The sequence below is a fragment of the Brachyhypopomus gauderio genome, chromosome 1, assembly GCF_052324685.1.
Source record: "Brachyhypopomus gauderio isolate BG-103 chromosome 1, BGAUD_0.2, whole genome shotgun sequence".
NCBI lineage: Eukaryota > Metazoa > Chordata > Actinopteri > Gymnotiformes > Hypopomidae > Brachyhypopomus > Brachyhypopomus gauderio.
The window spans coordinates 23,342,402-23,361,918 of NC_135211.1; the positions used below are offsets into that span (position 1 = coordinate 23,342,402).

The following is a 19,517-nucleotide window of genomic DNA, read 5'->3' on the forward strand; positions in this document are numbered from 1 at the left end:
TAAGTACTTGTTAGCTATGCAACATAAGTGTTTGGGGCAGTTTGAGCCTTTGGGGTAGATGACAAAAGACTAGAGATCAAAGATGGAACACGAGTTCTTTGCCCCCCTGACACAGGGATCATACGGTCAATGGTGAGGAATGTGAAAAAGCCATTGTACCTCTCAAAGGCTGAGCGTAAGTGCAGCTCAGTCAAAGTCTTTGCCATGGAGGTCACACAAGAGATATTCAGGAAGATTAGAGGGGAGGAAGATGAAGGAGGGGGGAACTCATTTTTGCAGCACTGCCGTGGAAACAAGTAACAATTGCAGTCTTGTTTGGTGGCAAAAAGAGGAAGTGACACTGAAATAGCAGGTTTCATGCTAACTTAGAGAGAAAGAGAGAGAGGGATAGAGGGAGAGGGAGAGAGGAGGAGAGATGGGGAGAGAGAGAAGGAGAGGGGCAGATAGAGAGGAGGAGAGAGATAGGAGGAGAGAGCGGGGGAGAGAAGGAGAGAGAAGAAGAGGAGGAGAGAGAGGAGCAAAGTGAGAGGGAGAGAGGGGGTAGAGAAGGGGAGAGAGAGAAGAGAGAGAGAAGAAGAAAGAGGGGAGAGGGAGAGAGAGGAGCAGAGAGAAAAGAAGAAAGGGGGAGAGATGGAGGGAGAGAGAGAGAGAGGAGAGAGAAAGCAATGAACAAGGAGAAAGAAGATGCAATAAGAGGATGAGATGGAAAAAAACAAGAGGCTTAAAAGAGGGTATAGGAGGACAAAAAGACAGATAAAAGAATGGTGAGGAGATAGAGAGAGAGAGAGAGAGAGAGAGAGAGAGAGAGAGAGAGAGAGAGAGAGAGAGAGAAAGAGATGGTGTTTGCCTCCACTTTGTCTATGCTACTCAGGCAGACTAGCTGCTGACAGCAACAGCCGCTCAGAGAGAGAGAAGGCGCGTGCACGAGAGAGAGAGAGAGAGAGAGAGAGAGAGAGAGAGAAGGAGAGGAAGCAGAGAGGCGAGCACACAGATCCATCCTCTGTAGAACACCCACACAGTGTCAGTAATAGAGATACAGAGCGTTAGGTCAGGGCTAAAGACGGGGCTCTGCGTATAATCCTGGGAGCTGTGCTAATGTGGCATCGGGAGGAAGGAGACGTGCTGATTGAATAACGTGGGGAAGAAACACACACACACAGCAGAGAAGGGAGGACAGAAGAGAAGGAGCAGCAGGAGCAGAGAGCCTTGTAGACACGCCATCGTGCAACGGTAGGAAGTTGATCTCTTTTTCTCTTAACTTGAACGTGTAAGTACCACTGGAGTCTCTGTGTGAGGTGCACTGCAGTATGTGCTTAAAGAATTATGGCAGTAATAATGACTTCAGCTTAGAGACTGAACTACATCATACGGGGGGAGGTGGGTCGAGGACTTAAAAAATGCTTTTGTAAACAGACAGGCTCCTGATTCACTTGTTTACCCTTCTGCTTTAACGTCAAAACATCAACCCTGGAAATCATACAAGTTAGTGGGCGCAAGTTGTGCTGTGTAAAGATCAGCTCTGAATGTGTGTTTTTCATGCTGCGTGCCAGTTAGCATCAGCATGCTGTGCACACAGGGAGAAAGCACTCCTAATTCTCCGGGCTTCTGATTCTCCGGGCTTCTGATTCTATGTGGTCCTGATTCTCCAGGATTCTGATTCTGTGCACTCCTATTTCTCCCAGTAACTTGGCAGCAGTGAGAGGGCGTGCTTCGTGTCGCATTCAAATTCCGTGGCCAGAGCGTTCGCAAAACAAGGCTGCTGTGGGGTGCCGCCACTGAACGGCTCGTGTCTAGGCATGTGTGTGTGTGTGTGTGTGTGTGTGTGTGTGTGTGTAAGCATGTGTGTGTCTGTGTGTATGCGTGTGTATACATGGGAGGCAGTGTGTGTGCATCCGGGAGGATACACATGTCACCTCATAGAAGTGGCATCAAACCCCCACCCCAACTTTCCCTTCCTCTCCTCCAGTGCTATCTCTCCTCCTCTCTCTTCCTCTCCTGCTCTCTCTTCCTCTCTCCTCCTCTCTTCTTCTCTCCTGTTGCTATCTAGCTGGACGTGCCCACCACTTTCGATGGCGCAGTTGCTTTTCCAGAGTAATCCTGTTCACTCTCATGCTCTCGCTCTCTCTCTCTGTCTCTCTCTCACTCTCTTTCTCTCTCCTCCTCCGCGAGCCCTTCTGAGTGCTCTAGGATGAAGGGTCTCATCCCTCCCTTCTTGTGTGTGCACAGAAAGCCACAGCATAGTGTTTGTTGCGATGTTGCATGGTTGGTATCACACACACACACACACACACACACACACACACACACACACACACACACACACACACACGAGTGTGCTAGCAGGCGACCTGAGCATGCTGTCCACATGTGTGAACAATAAGGAGAGAGAGTGTGGAACACATGTGGGATGATGTCTGAATATGGGTGGGTGTTGACATTCTCCAACTATTTGCTAAGGTATATACAAGCAATCCTATCCTTAAATACAATTTTCTCTAATCAGAGCATTATTATCAGAGCATGCTTATTTTCCATACATACAAATTAGAATCGAGTGCAGAAAAATATGAGCCATCATGTTAAATTTGACCACTCAGGAAACAGGTAGACAGATGACCTCAAAGTTTACATTTCAATTTAGAGAGTGCCTGCACGGCTCATGAAACTCCACCTAGCAATAAATGAATTAATCGCTAAAATGCCGCACCGAGGAATTAAACACATGGCTTGGCTGGCCAACTAGACTGGAAAGATAATTACATCGTTTGTTCATCATAATGTTGATCAGCCTTCAGCTCTATGTAGGACTGTGATTACAGAAGGCAAATATGCATTTACTTCTTGAATGACGAAGTTGGTCTCACCGTTACTATAAGTTTTACAATTCTTTGTCATTGAGTGGATTGGTGCCCTTTGATGCCGTGGTGTAGCAGTGAGGCTAACGGGCCCGTGGAGAGCAGGTGGGGGATGATGAATGCAGGACTCAGGCTAACAGACGGCACCTTACAGACCCGCCTCTGGTTCACTTAAAGCCGCAATGCCAATTTCTGTCGGCTCTGCTTTGAAAGTCTACAGCAGTTAGGTGACAGATGAAGAAGAAAAAGACTCAGATCTGATGAAGATCTCAGAGCTGCTCTGGAGTGAGAAGCTCACCAAACTTTGGTGCACTGCTCCAACACGTCTGAGCTTTCTGGGCCCATCCAAGAACTCATTCACACAAATGAAAGTCTCCTTTCAGTCCTGAAGTCTTATATTTTGTTGTTTATTCAAAGCTCTCATAGCTTTCTGCCCTCGATTTACAAATGCCATGATGCCAGATCAGGGTGGAGATTATACCCACTGCAATGGGCAGATCAGGGTGGAGATTATACCCACAGCAGTGGGCACATCAGGGTGGAGATTATACCCAAGGCAGTGGGCACATCAGGGTGGAGATTATACCCACAGCAGTGGGCACATCAGGGTGGAGATTATACCCAAGGCAGTGGGCACATCAGGGTGGAGATTATACCCACAGCAGTGGGCAGTGTGCTCAACAGTCCACTCTTGTTTGGACTCTCCCTCCATCTCCATGTGTCTCTCTGGTGCTCCGCTGGCCAAGGTGGATCTCCCTCTGTCTGCTGGCATTTGCCCGTCCGCCTCGTGACCTCTCTGTCTCCGCAAAAAAAAGTGGAACTAAACTGGATGTAGCAAAGCCCTACAGCGTGGAGGCCTTAGCGCCTAGCAACAGCAGCAAAGGCTGGCGCTCTCGCTGTAGATCCAGCTGTTCCTGGAACAGTCAACAGGCCACTTCTCCTTGAGCTCAGCTGAACGAGAACGCCACAGGAGGGGGCGCAAACGGCCCCCGCTCAGCCTGCTAAAAATAACAGCGCGAGGGCCCGAGCGCTACACCCTTTTGGAGGGCCCAGTGCAGCTCAATCCGGCCCTGTTCTAGGCTGCTTTCAGCGCCGCTTCGAGGGCCACGTCCTCGCAGGCGGCACCGGGAGCTCCCAGCGACGTCTCCATTCCACAGGTAAGTGTGTGAGGACGTGAGATGTCGGAGTTGTCACACAGCCATCTGCTAATTCCTCCCCGCATTAGTGCCATTAAAGAGGGGGGTGGGGGTCTGGCGGAGCAGATGTCTGTGAACGGGAGAGAGTCCTCCCACAGATGAGCAGAGTCAATACAGACAGATGTTTTAATGATTAGGACGTTGCGACAGGCTAGTTTGCCTTAGCAGATGTAGATCTTGTCACATGTGTGCCACTTTGACTACAGCAGTCAGGTCAATGGTGCTAATCGATCAGACACGTTGGGAAAACATCTTGTGTTACTTACTGTATACAAAGCAGACGTACATTTGTCATGGGTGGTGTTTATGATGGTCCAGAGAAGCATGCAAGTTTATTTCTTCATTGGAGATGACATCATCCCCTACACTTTTGTCCTAGTCTTTAATCTGCCATAAACCCCTTTTACAGACTTGGGTGGACCGCTGAGAAATTGAAAATAATCCCAATTATTTTTTATGGTCATAAAAATAACGAAGCGCTAAAGTTTTATAGGTGAGTCAAGTCAATAAGCAGTGAAGAGAAGGCATTGAGAGTAATCAAATCAGAAGGTCTTTAGGATCTTGGAGAATAAAGAGGTGCGTGGGTGTCTGGGGAGAGGACTGCTTGATTAGGACTGCTGGACATGGCAGTAGTGTGGAAGGCCAGCAGGTTTTTTCCACCACTTATATTTTGACGATCCATGCAATGAGCATTACACTGAACAGGTGACCCTCCGATTACCTCTCCGTCTATCTCTATCCATCTCCCTCCCTTGCTCTCTCTCTCCAGCCCCACCTGTCTTTCTCAATCTCTCTCTGATTGCTCGACTGCCTGCCCATCTGTTTGTCTGTCTCTCTCTCTTTCTTACTTGTTCTCTCTCTCAGACACGTTTCTTGAGAGTCAGACTTGGCTCGGACACCCAGAGAGTCCTGGCTGATGGGTAACAATAATACAACGAATGAGCCAAGTGTGTGTGTGTGTGTGTGTGTGTGTGTGTGTGTGTGTGTGTGTGTGTGTGTGTGTGTGTGTGTGTGTGATGAGCTCATAAATGCAGCTAGGATTCACCTCCTGTCGTAGGTGGGGAACACAGGTGTCAAAGACATTTGGGTAACAGGGAGAGAGACACTGTGCTGTCAGAACAAAGTCCATCACACAGGTCTTTCTCAGACACGATGTCTTTACTGTATGGCGTGTTCCCCTTCCCCTTCCATATGCAGACACACGACCTCGCGGGACTGAAAGAGCGAGGTATTAGACAAGGTAATGGTGGACTGGCAGTGGGCCAGACTGCTTCGCCATCCGTGGCCCACTGCTCTGATAGCATCTTTGTCGCTCAGAGTAGTTCTGCGGCGAGACGCCTTTGTGACGATGCGGGCCTCATCCCCCGACGCGCGGCAGCGTGTGGGCCATGGAGTGTAGCCCGAGCACCATACTACCCATCGCTGTTAGAGACCGCCGGCGTTCCCAAAGCGAGCAGCGTGGATAGGAGGAGGCAAAACAGCCGGGGAGACGCCGCACGCGTACTCAAGGACACACCCAGGAAGCAAACAGCTCGGCCTAGGACGAGTGCAGCGAGGGTGACGCAATGTGGAGAGATTTATCAGCGAGACAGCTAATATCTGTCCGTCTGTAACTCAGAGAAACGTCAGTGTTCCGTCCCGTGGCTCCCACCCGTAATGGTGCGGAATTCATAAATAATGCGGAGAAAGATCTCTGTTCCCTGCCTCGTCTGAGAGTGCCACACTGTGCAAATGTGTCGGAGGGCAGGTCAGAAATGTCACGAGGCGTGTGCCGTGCATTAAAGCCGCCAAAGCGGATCCTAATGGATCTTATTGATCGTAATTACTAAGAGAATCTTCTCTCCAGCTCACTCTTGACAGTAACTGTCAAGGGTTGTAGGAGTTGATGAAGCTATAACAGTCAAAAGCAATCTCCACACTTTGAATAAAGTCCCAGAGATAACTCTGGGCTCGACATATACACATTCCTCCTCATGTACCCCGCTAAGTCAGATTTCAAATATGAAGCAGCCTAGCCCCTCTAATTACTTTCATGACGAGATTAGTTGAGGTCAGCTTCATTTTTTTGGTCTCCATCCAATTATTACTAATCTCATCCACTGGGGGGAATCATTCAATCAGACCCAATACCCCTGAAGACCACAGAGTTAAAGTGATTGGACATCATTAAGATATATAAGAAATGGTCACAATAGTTTAGGGTTGGGCCTCCAACACTGTTACAACAGTGCTTCAGTTATTCTAGTTATTGTATGATACAATACTAATGTTATCTGGAAAGAAATACACGGATAAGATCACTTTTATGTATCAGTAAAATGCCTGTAATTATGGCTGGGAAAGTGTGTATACGCGTCATACTGCAGAGTCTATGTGGCGCTAGTGAACAGAACAGGCTGGGCTTTGTGGACCAGCCCAGGACATGTCGGGGAGAGACTGACCACGGGGGCAGTCTATGGCTCACAGAATTCATGTAATGTCACCGTGTAGAAAGTTGAATAATTCATACGGTACTCTGGTAAATTCAATTACAGGGAGAGTGGCTCACAAACAGAGGTGAAGGTGATCTCAGGGCTGAGGGGTTTTGCATAGGCAGTCAAAGTTTCAATGGATGGTATATTTCAGTCCACACACTTGTGAAACAGGTGTACACAGACTCCCAGACTCACATAGACACACACATATATCAGCAATGAGATTTATGTAACAGAATGTAGCAAACACACACATATACACACACATGATATATGCTGAATCATATAATATTAGGAGAATCATATAGTGTTAGCCGAAGATAGCATATAATAGGAGTTACCCTGGAATATGTGTCTTCCCTTACTAGTAATACAGTGTCAGGGAAAGAAATATAGTGAATATTATGCAAATAGCCTACAATGCCATGGTTTCCTGAGGAAGCAACAGTACAGCTATGGAGTGAAATGTTGTGTTGTGACAGGAAATAACTTAAGATGCAGAACAAGAATCCATTGTAATTGTATTCCGCCATGTTCATGAATTGCTTCACAGCTCAACACATTGGAGCAGATTATAATGCCACTGAATCACTGAGGTTATTATGCAGTGCACCAGCCCTATTGATGCCTCTGAGGTTATAATACAGTGAACCAGCCCTATTGATGCCACATGGTTATAATACAGTGCACCAGTCTTATTGATGCCACTGTGGTTATAACACAGTGCACCAGTCCTATTGATGCCACTGTGGTTATAACACAGTGCACCAGCCCTATTGATGCCACTGAGGTTATAATACAGTGCATCAGGCCTATTAATGCCACTGAGGTTATAATACAGTGAACCAGTCCCACTGATGCCACTGAGGTTATTATACAGTGAACAAGCCCTATTGATGCTAGTGAGGTTATAATACAGTGCACCAGCCCTATTGATGCCACAAGTCACTAGTGTTATTACAAAGTGCACCCATCCAAACGATGTCACTGAGGTTATTATACAGTGTACCAGCCCCACTGATGCTACTACTGAGGTTATTATGCAGTGTACCAGCCCCACTGATGCCACTGAGGTTAGTATACAGTGTACCAGCCCCACTGATGCCACTGAGGTTATATAGTGCACCAGCCGTACTGATGCCACAGTGTAGGCACAGAGCAGTGATTAGGCACATTGTTTTGCCAGAGGACAATGTTCCTGCATGGTCAAGGACCTATTTAAGACAGATGGAGAGACTGTGAGGTATACAGCCAACTACATTTATCTACTACAAGATTCACCTTGTTTTCACACCAGTATCATAACCGCGTGGATACTGGCAGTTATGCTAAAATGCCTTCCTTGCCAGGAAACATGTGGTTATACTTAGATCTCTCAAAGTAAATAAATGCATTCACACATACATTCTATTCTGTCCCTGTTCAAAACATACACACACACACACACACACACACACACACACACACACACACACACACACACACACACACACACACACACACACACACTCCACTTTCAGCTCCGGGTGGTCCTGGTCTTGCACAGCAGATCCAAGCTTCCCCCCTCCAATAAAGACGAGTCATCTTCCTCATTGGCGGTGAGACGGCAGCAGTGGCCCTCTGCTGCATGTCGTCAGAAATAACGGCCCTAATGACTGACACAAATTGAAAGTTGTTCCCTCCACCCGAGAAGGCCATAGGGGAGGGGAGGGGAATAATGGAGGGGAACCTAACGAGCAGTCTATTCCCCGCGGCATCACCTGACATCAATGGCTGGTGACAGGCCCGAGTGGCCGGCGGGCGGAGGCCAGGGAGAGGCTGTCCCAGCTCACACCACCTCCCTGTGACATGATCCAGTCCGCCATGGGCCATATGGGTCTGGTGGAGGGATGGAGGCGTGTAATCACCTCCATGTCATGCGCGCGCACACACACACACACACACACACACACACACACACACACACACACACACACACACACACACACACACACACACACACACACACACACATACCTGAGGGTTGCTCTTCTGGTGGCTGTTTTGTTTGTATTTTCTCCAGCTCCCTACAACACCAGCAAGCCATGGGCCCACAACACATGCTTGAAAGTGGGGACAGCTCAACACAACTCAGTGCTATAAACAGCGACTCTACATGTGTGTGCAGATGCACTTGCTGTCCATATACAAATTTATGCAAAACTGATTGTGTACGATTGAACTGAATTGAACTGAAAGTAGATGTGGGCCATGGCAGGGATCGCAGCTATAGGAATTTAAATATTTGCAATTCATATTTTCCACTTGTGTAGGTTTGACATGATTAGGGAAATGAGAGCATTCTGATGCTTCCTCATTGCACATTAAAGAACTGTAAAGTGTTTCTTCTGTGATTTATTCAGTGACGGCAGAGACAATGAGCTGCTAGATGTTATCATCTGCACTAATATTAAACCACTGTGCCCAGCACACATTCTTAAGAGACAACAGGAAGAATCATCGGCGGGAGGAAGAGGTGTGTTGGGGTGTCTGGGTAATTAAAGGTGGGTTTTTGATCAACCCCCATGCGCAGCCGAAAGCCTGGCGTTCTCATAATAGGGGCGTCGCCCATGGGCGTACGCCCGACGGAGACTCCGCAACCCCACTCGCGTTTTTTCACTCCCGATGTCCTGCGATTCTGTCTAATTTAATGCGCCGCTCTTTGGCTGCGAGCGCGCTCTGCTTATCTGATTCATTGAGCCATTTAAACGCGAAATTAAATGATATTCTTCAATACGCCCGTTTTCCACAGAAAACGTCGGGGGGGCGCAAGGCCATTCATTAGAAGCAGATGCTTCCCATTTCCTGACTTCCTCCTGATTCATGGAGTGCTTATCTCTGATGGAAAGGGAAAAAATCCCATCAGCCCTCGGACGACTCTGCGTTCCGCCGAGGCCCTTTATTTCTCCCTAGCTTGTTGTGGTGATGGAGACTCTCCACCTCCAAGGGCCTCTAATAAGACTGATTACATACAGGAAATTGATCGGCGGGTGGCGTGAGGATCCGCAAACGGAGCCGCGCTCCGTCGCAAGCTAATCCGTCACGTGGGGATAGAGCCACGATCATTTCCAAAACACCTTTTGTGCAATTAGCAACGAGATGGGAATCTACGCTGGGGTCGAAAACAGAGAGGGAAGTCGCGGGGCTGCCGTCGCTTACGGTACGGCTTCACCGACCCTGTAGTGTTCGTTAATGAAAAGTAGGGGCTTGCTCTGCCGACACAACGGGTCTGAGATTTATGTTTGTCGGGAAGACGGCTGTGAATCACGGCGACTTCGCGCACGTAACGGCCGGTCTGCTGAGGAGGGCGGGTCTCTCCGGTCGCTGATATGTGGGTTGCTTCTGGCTGGGGGGGCTTGGGTCAGGTCCTGTGTGTTTAACCACCATGCTCACTGCCAGGGATGTTAAAAGAGTAAAGAGGCAGACCTATTTAATGGCCCGTCGTGTAAAAGGCGTGCAGTGCTCCAACGGGAAGACAGTAACAGCACTTATATTGGCAAACCAGACACTGCAGTCTGTCAGTCACATCCCGCCCCGTTGAAGCTGTCACATATAAAGCCACATAAAGTCTCCTTGAATTCTTGACAAGGAATAAAACGTGAACCCGACCGCATCAATAAATGAATTGAATTAGTAAGGTAACCTCAGACCTCTGAGCAGCTGACGGTGTCTCTGTAACGTGCCCAAGCCTAGAACACTGTGTGCATGCTACATGAAGAGCTGGTGGTGCAGACGCCTCATGAATCTGTTCAGTGACAGACTCTGTCTGGCTGCTTGGTGCTTAAGTGTTGTAGCATTTACCCCTCTGCATATTTTAATGCAGCTCCCCACAGCTCAGCATGCTAATGGGACATTTAGGCTTGCATGCTCACTCTCTTTTATCACACACACACAGAAGACAGAGAAAACCCCCTTCGTGCATGCCTCTGTCTCTCTATTCACACGCGTGCGTGTCATGGACGCGGTGCTCAGGATGGAGCTCCACCATCACCAGCGCCATTTGCTGCTGTCTGTTCCTCCACTTGCTCAGATCACTTTCAAGAATGAACACTGTCTAAAATGGAGCAGAGATGCATCTAGGAGACAAGCCCTCCCCTCTTCTGGCAACACACATGCTCCCTCTCTCTTCTCTCTCTCTCTCTCTCCCTTTTTCTTTCTTCCTTTCTCTTCCTCCTCTCTCTCTCCTCTCTCTCTCTCTCTCTCTCTGTCTGCCTCTCTCCCTCACACACACACACACACATAGACAGACACGCACAAATCCACCCCCTCGCACACGAACGCGCACACACAAACACTTGCACACACTCCTTGGGGAGTGCTGGTATTCATATTCATGATGCCTCCCAGTCTTCTGTATGAGGGAGCTGGTGTGCTGGCGCACAGATCCGGCAGGCTGAGGTGCACAGACTTGGATGATGTCCAGTGCTGCTGACACCCCCAACACACACACACACACACCCAGAAGGAACACCACTGGTCGATCCCAGCACTCCGGTTATGTTCACACATCTCCATCATGAACCATTGGGCTCTCCACTTATTAATGTGGTGCATATGTGAACATGCACACACATGTCCCCATTCCGTGAGCGACACTGATCCAAATAGCTCCAGATTTGAACGCAGTATAGGTGGAGTATGCAAATGCATATGCTGAGAGTATAGGTGGAGAGTATATGCTGAGACTATAGGTGAAGAGTATATGCGGAGAGTACAGGTAGAAAGCATAGATAGAGAGTATATGTGTAGAGTACAGGTGGAGAGTATAGGTAGAAAGTATAGGTGGAAACTATAGGTGGAGAATATATGCAAAGAGTATAGGTAGTCACACATACGTACATGTACATCTTTGAATGATACCTGGCGTCTGTCTGAGATCATTTAAAGCCAGTGAATGCCGATTAGCTTTAAGTTGCTATAGCACTCGAGGTGCAGTAAATCCGAGCTGAAGAGAACAGAGTGAGGGGAAGATCAGGGTCATCCTGAGGTCACGGGCAGCTCGTGCAAGGCTGTTGCATGCAGCAACATGTCTGTCATACAGTGTGAGGGCCGTGTTGCTTTTGCAAAGCTTGGAAGTGCTCCAGCATTCAAGAAAGAGCAGAAAGGACTTTAAATCTCCTTCGGTTCAGTTTAGGAAAACGACACTGGAGAAATCATGACTGCATCTACAGAAAAGCAAAAAACTTAACATTGCTCATCCTCAGTTTGGGATGCAGTGGTGATGTTCGTGGTGAAGAGCTCATGGCAACACCTCATATATATTAAAAACATTTCTGCTTACCTTAAGACACAACGTTCTTCTGTGCGATACAGGAAACGTCAATGTACTCAGCAGGGAAGGTCTAAAAACTAATGAAGCAAAAAATAGCACTGAAGTAGCAATACATAGCATTAAAAAGCAATTTGCTGGTCCTTTAAGAATTCCATTACCAAGTTAAAGATCGAGTATGCGTCACTGCCATTAGTCAAATGTTGACCTTTATCAAAGCACCTGCAATCACCCTTAACAGCCCGTAAAAAAACAGCCTGATGTTAGTTTCCACATTCAAACATTTCAGAAGAGGGGAAGCAAATGCATTCATCACAGCGCTTGAGTGTGCATCTCTGTGCAGTCTCTCTGCTGTCTCTGTGCAGTCTCTCTGCTGTCTCTGTGCAGTCGCTGTACAGTGCCTTTGCAATCTCTCTGCTGTCTCTGCAATCTTACAGTAGTCCCTGCATAGTCCCCATGCAGTCTCTCTGCAGTCTTTGTACAGTCCCTGAGCAGTTGCTGTGTAGGCCCTATACAGTCTTTGTGCTGTCGCTATACAGTCTGTGAGCAGTCTCTGTGCAGTCTGTGAGCAGTCTCTGTGCAGTCTGTGTGCAGTCTGTGAGCAGTCTCTGTGCAAGGCCCCATTTATTAGCAACAGCATTTTCAGCCTCTTGTGCTCACAGGGGCCACGGAACGTAGTTAAACATCCACACACAACAATGTGGCAGTACAGATGAGCGTGAGCGACATCTCTTCCATTTCTCTCTTCCATTTCAACAGAACGAACAGACAAAAAGAAAGCGAGAGCGTGTCATGCAGTTGCCAAAAGAGGCCATTCCATCCCTCTTTCATCCCCCTGTACCGCACGCTGGAGAGGACCATTTTGCATTTAATTGAATGCTGTGTTCATACAGCAAAGGAGAGGCCTCCTGCTCTCTCCGCATGAAGGCCCTCTCCAAATGTGTTGCATAAATTCCCCTGCTTAACACAGGCAGGTGGCACGGGGACGTGTGTGCTCGTGGGCACACGCACCTTCTGTGGCGCTGCCTCGCGGCTGCTAGCAAGCTGCTTAATGCAACAGCTGACGGTCCTAAACAGAGCGAACCGAGGCTTCTGATTGGGCCGATAGATCAATTATATGCTTACCAAATAACAACAATCAAATTGTGGCGAAAAGCAATCGAAAAGCTTATTGGCTGATCAGATCAGGTGCTTTGGGAAGAAAGCGTTATAACACAGTTTGTTTAGACGGAAGTGCATTACCAGTTTCCCCTGAGGATTTACATGAAAGCTAAAACAATGGATGTTTTAAAATGGAAAAAGGTCAAAATGAAAGTGAATCCACAGAAGCTGAGAAATGGCAGCTCGAAAAACATTGATTAAGCATGAGCGGAAATCAGTGTGCCTCCTATAGCCTCCGAAACAACCATTCCGTGGACCATAAAGCAACGTCCTTAATCACCTCTCATGGTGATCAAACTGATGCTTCTGTTAAGAGACTCCTTGGCTGAGACATTACACAGACCATATTGACGTCGGGCTCAATCAATAAGACTCCAGAGTGGTTGCACCATGACAGAAATAACAGGCTCTCTTCTGGCCAACTGCCTCTTCAAAATCACTGTTGTGTTAAAGCAGGATCTGCTGTTTTTCGAGCTGCACCCACATGACTCAGACAGCCTCCCTGATTGTGCTCCCTGCCTGACAGATCCATGTATGACACTGGGATCAATCGAACTCAGAAGATGAGGGGGGGGCAGAAATTACAGTAGGTCCCACTCAGCAAGCCAATTACACAAATGCCATCGATCTGTGTGGCAGAAGTGGTAAGGACAGGATTTCTGGGTGGCAATGGACTTTTACAGTCTCCATTTTGGTTGACTTTTTTCCCCTTCCTCCACGTACACTCTTCCAGAAGACGAGATTAGAGGAAGGCGGGCAGAACCGGCCCACTACAGGCTTCCTGGAACCACTGATCAACTGGGTCAACATTCAAGAACTGAAACTCCTGTGTGCCCGTTGTTAAGAGAGGCACACATCCAGACTCACCATTTTGCTGTGCGAAGGTGAAACAGAGACCCTGCTCAGGGGGGTGCGGTGGGGTGGGGTGGGGCTCATCCATCATTTCGGTTCAGAACTCCTTCATTAGGACATCACAGCAGCAAGGTAGCACTGCAGGTCTGGGGGTCCGAGTGCATGTAATGATCTGGGACCAGCCCCCACCGTGCTGTACCAATCTGTAGCAATTTAAACAGTAAAGCAGAACTGATCGTAGATTTGTATGAAACAGAACACGGAAACATCAAGAGGTGCACACGTGTAACACCTCTTGGTGACTGGGTGCTTTTTTATCAGTGCGGCTGGTAAATTACTACTGCTCAAGGGGGCATCTGATGAGTTTTTTGTGCTAGAATGACATCATAGTTTCAGATAGAGCTTAAAAAAAGCAAATAAAGGAGTGAAAGAGAGTGATCCCACTTTCCATTAGAGATGAAACCAACACCTAAGGACATTTTTTAACTTATTTGCTTTGGGATGTAGTTCCAACGGGATGACTTTGGTGGACTCATCTCAGGCAATGGGCAAGAAGCCCATTTAATTCATTTTCAGCAGACAGGGTGGTGGGCCCCTCTAGCAAAACAGGGCAGCACGAACCTTCTGCCACCTCAGCATTTGTTTCCCTACATTTGACTCACCTTCACGTAGGACATCTAATGCTTAGCAGCAGTTGTGGGAAGGCTGGAAAAGGCTCACAGGAGGGCGTCGTCCTGGATTAGAGGGGTGGTCTGAGCACGTGACCCCAATACCGCGGATCGTGACACGCAGGCTGTGGTCCCTGTTCTTTAATCTCCTCGTCACTGTTGTTCTCACTCTAAAACCAGGCCTAACCAGGTCTCAAGTCAGATGTAACCAAACCAGCCTCATTCTACGAAAGATGAGTGCATGATTTGGAGGTGTTGTTTTGTTTTTCTGCGTTTAAGAGGGCGTCAGGAATAAGCATGACAATGCTTAGCAGTCCTCTCCATCCCTGCCCTGACTGCACTTCTGTGCAAAACTGCGGTTTTGAAGACCACTCCACAAGCACATGGCATATTTTTGCTCGTATAGGTTTCCTCAGCATTGTTGCCACAATACATGTTAATACATGTTCATGTTGATGACTACCACAGCAAAAAGAAAATAACTCCACCTGTGGATAGCAGTGGACTGTACAGAATTCACAATTCTTACAAAAAATACCTGCACTTGTGCCACTATATGCCAAATAGTCACAAACACACACACACACACAGACAAAGTTCATGTAAATTGTGTTTAAGATGGCCGTTGCAGTAGGTGCCACAGCCTGCTGTCTCAGATTAGACTCTCAAGCTGCTCCTTGCTGTGCTGTTTTATCTGCAACTAACTACTCGGCTGGCTGTCTCACAGAGCACTGGCCAATTCTATTAGCACACTGTTATAACCTTATTATGGACTTGCAGCAACAGAGTTTCTTAATATTTGTATATTTGATTCTAAAACTATACTTTTTTATTGCAAAATGCATTAATACACTCTTTAAGAAAGAAAAAAGTTCTCAATAATTCAAATATATTTAATTATTGCTTGCTTCTAGCTTCTAATCCAGCATCCTTCAGAGACGTAACTCCAGTCACGTAGCAAGATGCTCCTGAGTTGCACTTATTTCTGGTAGGGGGAGGGAGGGGTCAGTTCCATTGCTCAAAGCTATTGATCTTTGACTGGACAGCTGCCCTGAGATGACACGGTCCAAATGAAGTATTATTAAGCACCTCTGTGTTCACACACGCGTTAAGATGCGCCATACATAAGGTGTGGAACAGGCCACAGATGGGGCTTATATCTCCAGTTCCCGCACTCTCTTAAGGGTGCAGAACTGAAGCGCATTACAAACCCAATGCCTTAACCGGGTCTTTTTGACACAAAGGCCCAGATCATGGGTACTAAGTCACTTATTTCCAAACCCAGGCAAACACCAGAAGTATGGATTCGTGAACATAACACATTAGCAACTGTGTAGTGTGAAGCAGCGGTGTCCTAGCAGGCATTTGAGACAACAGGAGCAGGACGTCGTGTCCCCGTAGAGAGACGTAAGCTTGCTAACCGGGACACACTTCAAGCGCTGAATAGACACCACGTCATACCTGATTTGTCAAAATTTTATGTCAAGATCATGGATGCGTTACATTGTAGTTTTCTGCCGCCAGCCAGTGGAAGGAATATCACAGTAGTATGTTGAGAATGAACGGCTTGCAATGAGCTGATGAAAGTCAGCCCTGCTTTGTGTCATTTCAACCAGGGTGATTCCTGTTATTCTGTTCCTCAGCGGTAAAGCAAGCCATCATCTTCACACAGTCTGCGAGCTCGGGACGCAGCCGATGGAGACGGATCGTATGTAACGAAGGCTAAGAAAGCATAGAACGAGTAGGCTGGGGGGAGGGGCCTAGACATCTGCTTAGCGTCAGCTTCATTAGACTAACTCATATCTTATCTAATCTAATCTAAGCTTTGATACACATATTAAACATATACAATATGCAAAATATGTTAAACATCAAGCACTTTGTCTTAGTAGTCTAAGCCCCTACAAAAAATGGTAGACATGCATAGATTAATATCAGAATTACATCAGGTGGGATTTTTTGAATATGAGAAGGTAGAGGTTTTGTTTCTGCCATGTATATTCCACAGGTTCAACACCCTTCTCTGAGGTTAATCATGATCCTGGTGTCGGAACATAGGAAACCCTGCTAGTACCAATAATGCTCGTGTAAATCATTTCTCTTACACAACACACATTTACTTGGTTGCCTTAATACAGGATGCAAACAGACACACAGGTGCACACACAGGTGCACACACACACACACGCACACACACACACACACACACACACATTCACTAATCCAGACATGAAACTCAAAAGGGCTCTTCTCTAAATCCAGAAAGGAAGAAGGAGAAAAGGTGTGTGTGAGAGAAGTTCCCCCTGGTCCATAGCCCTGTCGTGCTGCTAATAGCCTCGTCCTCACGCTGATAGATGGCCATGGATGGGCCGTGTGTTTTACTGCCATCTGTACCATCTTCCTCAGCCTCTCCGCTTTTGTTTTGTCAGGAGTGTTTGATTTACAGTCCTGGCCCTCATTTCTTCAACCCCTCCTCAACTCCAAGCCAATCCTTTCATTGCTCTCATCCATCTGTTTCTAACTCACACACACACACACACACACCGCCTCAGATTAAACGCACTGTGCCATGACCGCACGTCTACTCTGACCTTGGAAACCGAAGCCGCACAAATCCTCCATGTGCAAAAGGTTCCTGGAACCGTGTAAATATAAAGCCATTAGGTCAGTGCGAAAGCTCTCGTCACTGTGAAAACAACAAATGCCTAATGTAGATCACACGGCAGACGGACTGAGAGGTAGGGACACACACACACACACACACACACACACACACACACACACATCCTCTGAGGTCCAGTGTCCATAAGCTGTAAGCACATCTCAGTAGGCCCAGAGGGTGATAGCAATGGCGGAGTGCCATCTCCCCTCCCTCCCCTGTTCCTCTCCCCTCCCCTGTTCCCCTCCCCTCCCCTGTTCCCCTCCCTCCCCTGTTCCCCTCCCTCCCCTGTTCCTCTCCCCTCCCCTGTTCCCCTCCCCTCCCCTGTTCCCCTCCCCTGTTCCCCTCCCTCCCCTGTTCCCCTCCCCTGTTCCCCTCCCCTGTTCCCCTCCCTCCCCTGTTCCCCTCCCTCCCCTGTTCCCCTCCCCTCCCCTGTTCCCCTCCCCTCCCCTGTTCCCCTCCCCTGTTCCCCTCCCTCCCCTGTTCCCCTCCCTCCCCTGTTCCTCTCCCCTCCCCTGTTCCCCTCCCCTCCCCTGTTCCCCTCCCCTGTTCCCCTCCCTCCCCTGTTCCCCTCCCCTCCCCTGTTCCCCTCCCCTGTTCCCCTCCCTCCCCTGTTCCCCTCCCCTGTTCCCCTCCCCTGTTCCCCTCCCTCCCCTGTTCCCCTCCCCTGTTCCCCTCCCCTCCCCTGTTCCTCTCCCTCCCCTGTTCCTCTCCCTCCCCTGTTCCCCTCCCTCCCCTGTTCCTCTCCCCTCCCCTGTTCCCCTCCCCTGTTCCCCTCCCCTCCCCTGTTCCCCTCCCTCCCCTGTTCCTCTCCCCTCCCCTGTTCCCCTCACCTCTCCTTCACCTTGAAGGATGAGATCTCTCAAAGCCCTGCGTCGGCTATTCGGCTGGACGCTAATTGAATTCTGGCCCAGTCTGACCAGCCAGCACTTCCAGAGCACTAAGAGTGATCTCACATCCTCAGCCACTGAGTGGTCACTAAGGCAGCTTTCTGCTAACATGGTCATTCTCATAAAGAAGTTTTACACTACACAGAAAATCCACAGAATTAAAGTATCTGTGTTAGTTTGAAAGTACACACACTCATACGCCCAAACACAAAGATGTGTTTTTCACACAATTTTCTCCCTACTTATATATTCATATTTTGGTGGGAGGGGTAAATATTTATTTCAGCTAGGTTTAGTTTACCGTTCTATCGCTTTGGCATAGCACACAGTGTATATTTATTCAACGGCTAATAGAGGCCATAAATCATTTCATTGATGAAATGCAATTACGAACTTCTGCAAAAGCCGTTTAAAAACCTCTAAATACTTCGGGATTCTGGTGACTGTTGTACAGTCAAGCTCACATAATGGAGTTCCGAACAAGGTTGGAAATGAATCGTTTTGATACGATGATTTATGGTCGGGCGCTTTCCGAGCACAATGCAGCTGCCCGTGGGTGTCTTCAGCCAGCGTCATCACTATTTCGGCGAAGAAATCGCTCGCTGCGTAATAATATGGCAGCGTGCGTGCGTGCGTGCGTGGCAGAAGAGCGGCCACCCCACGGCCTGCTGCATCGTCCGGCAAGCAACCGTGTCGGATTGCTACAAGACTGATGGAGACTTGTGATAATTGTGCTACCTTCAGCTCATTTTATCGCCGGTAAAAAGATCCCAACTAACGCCATGGGTCAAGCCGACGCATTGGATGTTATGCACGCATGTTATTACTGTAGCATTTAGGAAGCACCCGCCTCTCGTTGTTTTATTCAGGAATGACAGTTTCTTGCGCAAAGTTGTAGTCATAATCGCGTGCTTAATTTCCTGTGGCTAAACAAATGTGGGCACAGACTGTTGATACACGCAATAAACACGGACATTCTGGCTTTGACACTCGCTTTGCCATGACTGTATTGATTATTTATTTATTTATTGCATTCAACAATTTAAAGAGTGCAGAACAAATAATTCTAACAAAAATATGTAACTTAACAAAGGAAAATACCTTGGAATAACGGAACAAAAGCTATCATAACTATTTGCAAAAAAGGTGTCCGCTTATGCATGCAAGCCGCCTCGAGGCCAACTTAGCGTTTTGTCTCATCTGCTTGGCTCATACCCTGCTGAAAACGGCCCAAGCAAGCAATGAATTCTTAAAATGCCGCACAGCGTCAAAGATCTCTGAATTACACCCACCAGGGGCATAAGAAATGAACGCAGGAGGTCACACCTAATAAGTACAAGACTGTACCAGCTCAATTGCTCTTGCACAGCGAGCGAGGCCGTGTTGTAGGAACACCGCAGTCCCTGTGTAGCATCCTTTACTGTAGCGATACCGCTCTTCTCGTCTCTCCCCCT

General features: G+C 47.9%; 1 protein-coding gene across 1 annotated transcript in view; it reads left to right on the forward strand.

Annotated features, from left to right (window-relative positions):
• Positions 1-611: 611 nt before the first annotated feature.
• lrrn2 (leucine rich repeat neuronal 2) overlaps positions 612-19,517 on the forward strand; it is a 42,551-nt gene continuing 23,645 nt past the window's right edge. The window contains exon 1 of the mRNA XM_077003797.1: positions 612-1,230. The gene's annotated coding sequence lies outside the window, so the exon portion shown is untranslated. The remainder of the gene's footprint in view (positions 1,231-19,517) is intronic.